At 34.2% G+C, this 9,304-nt stretch overlaps 1 protein-coding gene across 1 annotated transcript in view; it reads left to right on the forward strand.

Moving 5' to 3' along the window:
• The first annotated feature begins 8,417 nt into the window (after positions 1–8,417).
• The window catches only part of LOC134847523 (cyclic nucleotide-binding domain-containing protein 1-like), a 380,437-nt gene continuing 379,550 nt past the window's right edge, over positions 8,418–9,304 (forward strand). The window contains exon 1 of the mRNA XM_063864576.1: positions 8,418–8,427. The gene's annotated coding sequence lies outside the window, so the exon portion shown is untranslated. The remainder of the gene's footprint in view (positions 8,428–9,304) is intronic.

The raw sequence follows: 9,304 nt of genomic DNA on the forward strand, positions 1-9,304 counted from the left end.
AACTGAAATCATGGCACAAATATAAAACTAAACCTATCAAAGCAGATTCAACTATTCTAGGAAACAAAACACTCCTCCGATATTTTCGAAAATTCAACAATACAACAATTAACGAAAACACAGACCTTCTAGAATACAAACTAAATGAATCTACAGCCCCCTGTCTCCCTTTAAGTATGATTCTTATAGCTTTTAATATTTCACATACACAAAATATTAAAGGACACTCTGGATCAGAAAAAACATATTCAAATTTTATACAAAACTTTTATTTCCCAAATGCACCAATTTGGATAAAAGTACTATGCAATGACTGTATAGTATGTCAACTAAATAAACCTTACCCAAATCAAAAACAAATAGCACAAAAACAAGATTTTAAAGGACAAAGTTTGTACTTTAATCATCGTATCTCATTTGATACCAAAGGACCAATTTCACCCTCATCCGAAGGAAACTCCTACATTATGGTAATTGTTGACGCATTTACACATTATGTAGCACTTAACCCAGTACCACATTGTAACGCTTATTACGCTTACACAACACTCTATGAACACTGGATAGCAAAATTCGGACTACCAGAAATTTTAGTTACAGACAACGGTACAGAATTCATAAATAATGAAATCATCACACTATGTCATTTATATAACATTAAACACAAACCACGTACATCTCACGCACCTTGGACAAACGGCTTAGTCGAAGGTATGAACCGTTCATTACAAGAATATCTCAGATGTATCATCAATGGAAATGATACAAGATATACCGAATGGTCAGCAGATGTAAAACTATTTCCCTTAGCATATAATTCGCAAATCACGACAACTTTAGGAATGTCACCATATGAAATGGTTTTTAACCAAAAGCCACGCAAACCAATAATGTTTACAGCAAACTCTCATAAAAACGCACAAGGTTATTGTCAACCAAATAAAGACTCAATTTGTTATAACCTACCATTACATACACACGATGAAGATCATTTTCATCACCCACAAATTCTTAAATTAGCCTCCGGTACACACACCGAATGGATTTTAAACAGAGATAAAAAACACAATGAAGTTTACCAAAAGGTAACAAAAAAGTTGTTACAAAGGCAAAATATTAATGAACAAATAAATTCACGCTTTACACCAGCCTCCGATTTAAAAATTGGAACATTTGTTTTAATACCCAATTTTAATACTCAAAAAGGAATTTCAAAAAAGTTACAACCCCTTCGTAAAGGACCATACCAAATAATTGCAAAACCCACTGATGTCACATATAAAATCACCGACTCAGATAAAAAAGAAATCGTTCAACACCGAAATAACCTATTACCTTATTACCCAAAAGAATACGCACTCCGCGAACTAACTCAATTATATTCTTTTACAGGTTTAAAAGTTATTCAAAATAACCCACATACGGACAACATAACAAAGGAACAAAATGATATTCACCTCGGAAATCAAAATACAAAATCAAACACCACAAAAAACAATACAAAAAATCTCGATCAAAATACATCTCAAAAAGAAAGAAAAAATAGAAAAATGACAGAACAAATAATACCCCAAAAACAAATCGACAAATCAGAACATAGAGAGTCTTCACGACTTAGAAATCAACCACGTAAAAATTATAAAGTATTCATCCCACAATCTAAAATATTAAAGAAAGTTGAATTTCAAAAACAACCTTAAATTCTACATTTAAAAATCTTTGCACCTCTGAAACATTTCACACTTTCATTTTTCAAGATAACATGCTGATAAACACGCAGCGATTCTAGTTCAAAATTAGCCAATAGGATTCATCCAATCCGTCACCTTCTATAACTTTAACACAAACCAACTAGACGAAAAATATTAAACTCCAGGCATATCTATAACTATAACTCTACGACCTCCAGGTCAAAAATAAGCAAACCACTCCAACTTGACAACTAAAATAAATATCACCATAATATCATAACCCTCCCTTATCTAATAAACCAAAGATCAACAATATTTCCCCAACTCAGCCCTCAAATACCCCCCAAACAAATATGTTAAATTAGCCTAATGTAAAAGAACGACCATTTTATTTAGCCTAAAGTATAAAAATCTCAAAAATACCCCAGATCATTTGACAAATGAAAATAAAGACAAAGAAGACCTCCCGATCACCATAAAAATTGCCCCCAACAATTTTTTACAAAACTCAACCCACTTGTCAAAAAACTAATAAATAATCCGACCACACTTGAAAATTGCCCCAAACAACAAAAAATATTCGATCACGAAGCCATTTCTTAAATGCTCTTCTATCAAACAGTCACTAAAATTATCACAAACCTCAAACAATTTTTTACAATACTCGAAACTTTCATAATATTTCTTTTTGATATCCTTGAATCTTTTCTAATACTCTTAATCATTTTTTGTAATATTTTTTTAATTTTCTACACTATATTCGAACTATTTCTCCAACTTTCAAAAACCCTTGATTATATCCACAGGTACGATTTATAAAATTGTCTAAATGATACCAACTATTTTCAGTAGAACTGATATTTTTCTACTATTTGTAATTTTCATAACATTTCTATCATCCCTCATTTTGACTATATGCAAATGTATAAAGAAAGCAATCATCACATTCGCTCTAGCAACAATCCTCCTAATTCTTTTCTTAGAAGAATACTTTAATAAACATTAACTTTTTCACTAAAAGAATAGACCAAAAAGCTATCAAAAATTGCTACCCAAAAGTCACCAAGTCAGTCTTCACCGACATCATCCCAAGATAACCCAACAACACCTTCAACTACCAATAATCCTCAAACATCTACACGAATTTCCTTTCAAGATAATCCATACACTTTTGAAGAACGACACGCTCGTTTATCAGAACCACTAGAACCAGTTCAACGACAAGCACCTCTAAGCGAACCAACATATAACTTATACCCAACACTACCACAAGAATTAAGTAGAATAAGAAATCCTAGTCAAAACCAAAATACAGTCGAAATAAATAGACAAATTATACATCCTCGACGGAACAGAAATTTTCTAACTCCCCGAGTTCATTTTGATATACCTCAATCCCCATCACAAAACACTCCAGAAAACCCCATTGGTATATTACCAGAAACCCCTACGCTTCTTTCACAACGTAGCACCTCAAGCCTACCATCAGATTACTTAGGTTCAACACCAACATCTGAACAAATACGTGAAAATCCCTTTAACCCCCCAAACCAGGCATCACGACTACCATATTGGACAACACATTCATTTACACAAGGTGAATTAAATTTAGTCAATGATCCAATTGATATTTCTACGGATACAACAACATCCTCATCACTACCAGAAACATTATCACTACCATCAACACCATCAATAAACCAGATTTCACCACCACCTTTTAACTTAAATTTTCCAAATAATCTCGACGCCAGATATCGAGAACAATCATCAACAAATATCCCTTTAAGACTAGATTGGAATACATTTACAGCCCCTCCACCATTATTTGGACAACATCTAGAAAGTAATCGCCTCCACAACTGGGCACTTAATAGATTACAATACCGACAAGACATTCACGACGATATCCGTGATCACAATATCCAAATACTCCAACAAAACAGTTTACAATTAAAGTTTGAAATCACAGTTAAATTAAACAACATTACTCAACATCCCTACCCATTAAACCCACCAAACATAACAGCTCAATCACTACCACCACCATTTATAACCACTGAAGTAATATATAAATACGACAGATATACCAAAAAAACAATTGGTTACATCACATTTTATAACCCATACTCAGGATTATCATACACATGTATATTCTAAAATTATTAATTTTTCTCCAACTCCTTTTTCTAGTAATCTCAAATCAAAACATAAACCCTTCTCCCCGCACAGGACCCCAAGATTTATTAGTAACACATTACGATTGTGAAGAAAACGAACAAAAAACACTACACAAGTATGCAATAAATCAAGTATCACAGTGCGAAACAGAACCCCAAGCCATAGAAACTACAAATGTCATAGCAACACTTTATTCAAAAGCCCGAGCAACTACAGTTATAGGATATAAATTCACAGCAACATTTTCTGAAAAGAAAGTACATTGTTCACAAGTCTCAAACGGAAATAAAAACCGACTTGACCATGAATCATTCTACCAGAGTAATATAGAACGACTTTTACATCTCAATCCCGAAGATTGTAAAAACGAGTTACTCCGACTAAACATCACAAAAAAAAACACAGATAGAAATTTAGTATATTTCCAAGTTTTTTCAGATTCTGTACATCAAGCAGAACTTGAAAGATATCAAGGACATATAAAATTAGATGAAAAATACCCATACAACGGCGCACACGGACGATTAACCTATGACATGCACGATAAACACTGGATACCACACATTGGTATAAATGACCCATCAAACTGCAAAGCAGACACAAAAAATAAAGGATACCAAGAAATCATGTTTTTCGATTGGAAAATACAACTCGAAAAAATACAACTCACACGAGATTTATCAGACAACACAATGATTTATCAAGGAATTAGATTACCTTGTAAAAACGACCAAGGTTATTGCGACCCTACAACCAGAACACAAGCAACAATTGTTTGGTTCCCCGAAGACACATGTACAACATTTCAAGTAGCAAAAATACACGCTCGTATGATAAAATTTCACGAAAAATATTTTATACAATCAATACCATATGAACAAGTAAATCCATTACGAAAAATAAGTTCTAATTTTCGAAACATTCATAATATAGAAAATAAATTAACACGTTTTCAAATATATCAAGAAACAGAACTTGCATGTAAATACAGAAACCCACTTCACAAAACACAATACTCTGAAATATTAGTTGAATACGAAAATGGATTCGACATGACCACTGGAAAAATAAAAGTCGACCCATACGCCACAAGTCATCCCCTAAACGAAGGAACATCATATATACCAGTTAATTTTCAAAAGAATACAGGTCAACCTGGTGGACATTTAAAACCCCAAAACGATCAAAGCACACGTTTACAAGAACTATCACTAATGAATAGTACATATTTTGGTAATATCCACTATGATATTCACTTAGATATGAAACTAGACTACACGATTAGCCGAATTTTTCAAGAAATGTCACTCTCCGAATTAGAAACATTACACCAACTATGCGAATTAGAAAGAACACAAATATTACAATCACTTGCACTAGCAGTATTAAAAATACCCTACGCAGGATATTTACTATCAGGAAATAGATCAAATTTTTTAGACTATGAAGGAAACATCTTATGGTTTTATACTTGTACTAAAAAAGTATCACCACTATACGTTTTGAAGATAAACGATGTTATAAAAGAATCCCTATCTTTTATAAGAATAAAGTACATTTCGTTGACACACTTTCACGAAGAACCTATTTCTGGGATACCGCAGTTCCATGTGGATCAGAAAATAGCCACAACAAAGTACAACTAAACCCTGATGAAGATAAATATTACCTTCTCACCCCATATCCCACATTAATGCAATCACTCAAAAAATTTTCACCAGAAAGCATTCGCGCTATCGCTCGAAACCCAAATATAGACTTACAATCAATAGGAATATACTCAAAATCAGATATTCAACATCACATTAGAACACAACAATTCCAGGAATTATTAACACAAATGGACACAATACAAAGACAATCAATTGACCAAAACTTACGCAAACTTGCCGAAACCGCAGGATTTGCAGACATCTATACGCAAGACTATAGCGGATATTTTAAAGACATTAAAGATTATATATATCTAAACGGTGAAAAATACCGTCCCCAAGATATATCACCTATCAATATTTTTAGCTTTGTTACACTCAAGAATGAAATTCTTGATTTTCTAGGATGGCCCTACTACATCTTAGAAAAACTAACTATTTTATACGCAATGTTTAACTTTATTGGATTTCTTTTTTCACTCTTAAAAGGAATCTATAACACATGTGCTATACACACACAAGTCAATAGACAAGCAAGTGTAGCACGCATACTATTTGCAGGATTTTTTGGAATATTTTCTACATCTATAAACAAAATTCTTTTAGACGCACAAATAAAAGAATATAACACAAAAATAGCAACAAGACAGAACACATACGACGAAGAACATAACAATGCAGACACAACACCAACAGCACCACAGTTACCACCCCTACCACATAACCATCCATTATCCCTAGTCCCACGTAATTTTCGAAATTTAGCCATAACACATAATAATTTTAGACCAACCATATCACAAAGTCCCATCCAACATATAATGCCACACCACTCACAAGATGAAAATACTTATGAACAAATTATAGAACAACCCCATACCACCGCTTTTCAGTCTCAAAATAATAATTTTTTTAGCCCACGATGAGCCGACAACTTGGATCCCTACACCGATCAAATTCCCACCCAACCAACCTCACCACTCCAATCCCAATAATACCACTTTTTGCTTTTCCGCCACCCGATTTCCCATCCAGTAATGTAACATCCGGCATGAATTCCGATACTAATTCACACATCTCAGTTTTATACTCCATCTCACAACTCAATAACCCGAATATTGAAACCCCCGATGAATTTGCCGACTCTGAACCATCTCCATCAAATAATTTTCACACCAATCCCTTAAATTTTTCCCAACCCCCTTTTCAACCCATACTACCAAATAACCCTGACCCAACCAATTCTACACCCTCTTATGCTTCCCAAGTCACTCCAACCTACTCCTCACTTCACTCAAACCAATCATCTCATTCTTCAGACACCCCCCGAATCTCCCCAGAACTAGATAATTTCATTACCCTACAACAACAATCCTATCACCTTGACACCCCAACCATAAACCAAATCTCATCCACAATAGATTCATCCAACCCTCCTACCCCTACACCCTCTTCAATTTATACTGATTCATTAGCACCATCATCCACAACTACTGTATCTTCACTCAGCACTAATAGAGCTTACCGCACTTTTAAAAGGAAGTTCCCCAACCATCCTTTCCCAGCGAAACCAGGAACAGCCCGTGAATATATCAACCATCCACAACACACTAACACAAAAGAATTTTTAGCTATCACCTTACCCTCATTTCCACAATACACCTTAAACACCCCCCACGACACTAACGAAACACGAAACTTTGTAGATGAATACGTTTTAATGCCCACTCTCTCTTGGACCTCATATTATCATTTTACTAACCCTCTTTGCTTACCTTTATCTAACACTCACATCGATATAGAGCGAAATACAGACATGCTATATCGACTCACTACACCACTAACCGCTAGACAATTTACTTACGTTGGATACAAAAAATCACTAAAAACACACACTGCACCCCGAGCTAATGAATATACACTAGAATATTACGATCATAACATCATCAGAACTAACCAAGATCAATTCTTAGACGACGATCGCTTCGCTAACCCACAAATCACCGAGAAATTTTTCATTAAAACACCATATGTATTTACACTAAATATCTTCGATCGCAAGTTTGACCACATTATCTCAGAAGCACTAACAGACACGCAAGCCTACGAAAGTTTTAAAGAACGCTTCCAAATATTTTCACTAACCTTTCGTTTCCTTGCACCACATGAAAGAGATTTGCACTGCTCACACAATATTATGTTGCGCACTAAACAAACACACACATATACTTATTATCGTTTCATCCAAAATCACTTTGACCTACACACTCCCTCCAGACAACCACACCATCGTTTTCAATTCATCAATTCCAAATACACCTCACCATTCTTTCTTAACTTCACATATTGCATTAAAGATACTAACCTTCATGGTATTCTTCGAAATTATGATCCCATAACCCAAATGTATATCTTTTGTCCCATCACCAAGACCTTCAACGCAGAAGAATCCCGACCCTTCCTCATCCCACACGAGTTTGTACAACCTATAGAAATCCCCATTTTAGAATTCATCCATAACACTAATTTCAACCACAAATTATATAATCTAATCCAAAACACACCTTATGAATTTACAGTTGGCACTGAAGAACTAACCACCATTAAGGCACTTCAATTGCTTTGGCCACTGCTTCAAACTAAAAATATCATCCGCATATTAGCCAAATTACTAACAACTTCAGATCTCATCCACGACATTTTCCCTCACGGTTTCTTCCCCGACGACTAACAGGTAAGTATGAATTATACATATTACTAATTATTCAAACATTAGAAACTCACCATTCTTTATCCATGTTTTCTTTAGAATTTTAGCCTTCATCCTAGATCATCTGAAAAATTCACAAAAGAAAAATAAAAAATAGCAAACTTCTTCAAAACTGTTTAAGACCTTATTAAATTTTTGCACCAACAATTAAATAAATATAATACCAATGCAGTAAATTAATTTATAAATTTTTCCCCCACCAGCAGTAAATCTAATAATGATGAAAATTTGTAACTTATTTTCCCCCAACAACTAGCAGTAAAATTAAAATTCTATGTAGTAAATTCATAAGAAGCAAAAGCAGTACTAACCTTTTGATATTTTCATTCACTCGCATAAAAATTCTATCCAAACTCGCACAGCTCGCCCACGAAGAATTGTTTAAAGTAATGAATTTCAGTTCCAAGCTTTCACACTCGATAACTCTAACACAAGATAACATATTTCAAACTTTACTTTAACCCGGTTGGAAAGGAATTATATACTAAACAAAACTAACCAATGCAGCTTACTAAACACCACAACACATAGCATAACAGCATGACTAAGAAAAGGAAACCAACGGTACCCAAACCGGATTAACCCAGTTTAAAACTGGATAATTTATTCTTTTGAAGACTATTATAAAGTCTAAGAAAGAAATAATAAAACACAAAAAAGTCGAAAGACAAACCCATACCACAAACAATTTGATTTTTGAAAAAAGGACACAACCAACAAAACATAAGAAAAACCACAACAAACCCAACATAAAACGTTGTCACATAACAGGACCTCTCACAAAAACCGCATGCAATCATACTCCCACTCCTGGCCTAACCCACCAGGAAGGACGTCCTGAGCATGCTCTATAGCCGGCCTAACCCACCGTGCTACATCCACGCTTTGTGACCACACTCCTATTTTTAATAAGAGCTACTCAAGGGTGAGTAACTCTTCAAAATAACTGAACTAAAACAAAAAGCTTTTGTGAAAACAACTAACTAAAATCATAATTAAAAAATATTAAA

Source organism: Symsagittifera roscoffensis, chromosome 6 (genome assembly GCF_963678635.1).
Source record: "Symsagittifera roscoffensis chromosome 6, txSymRosc1.1, whole genome shotgun sequence".
NCBI lineage: Eukaryota > Metazoa > Xenacoelomorpha > Acoela > Convolutidae > Symsagittifera > Symsagittifera roscoffensis.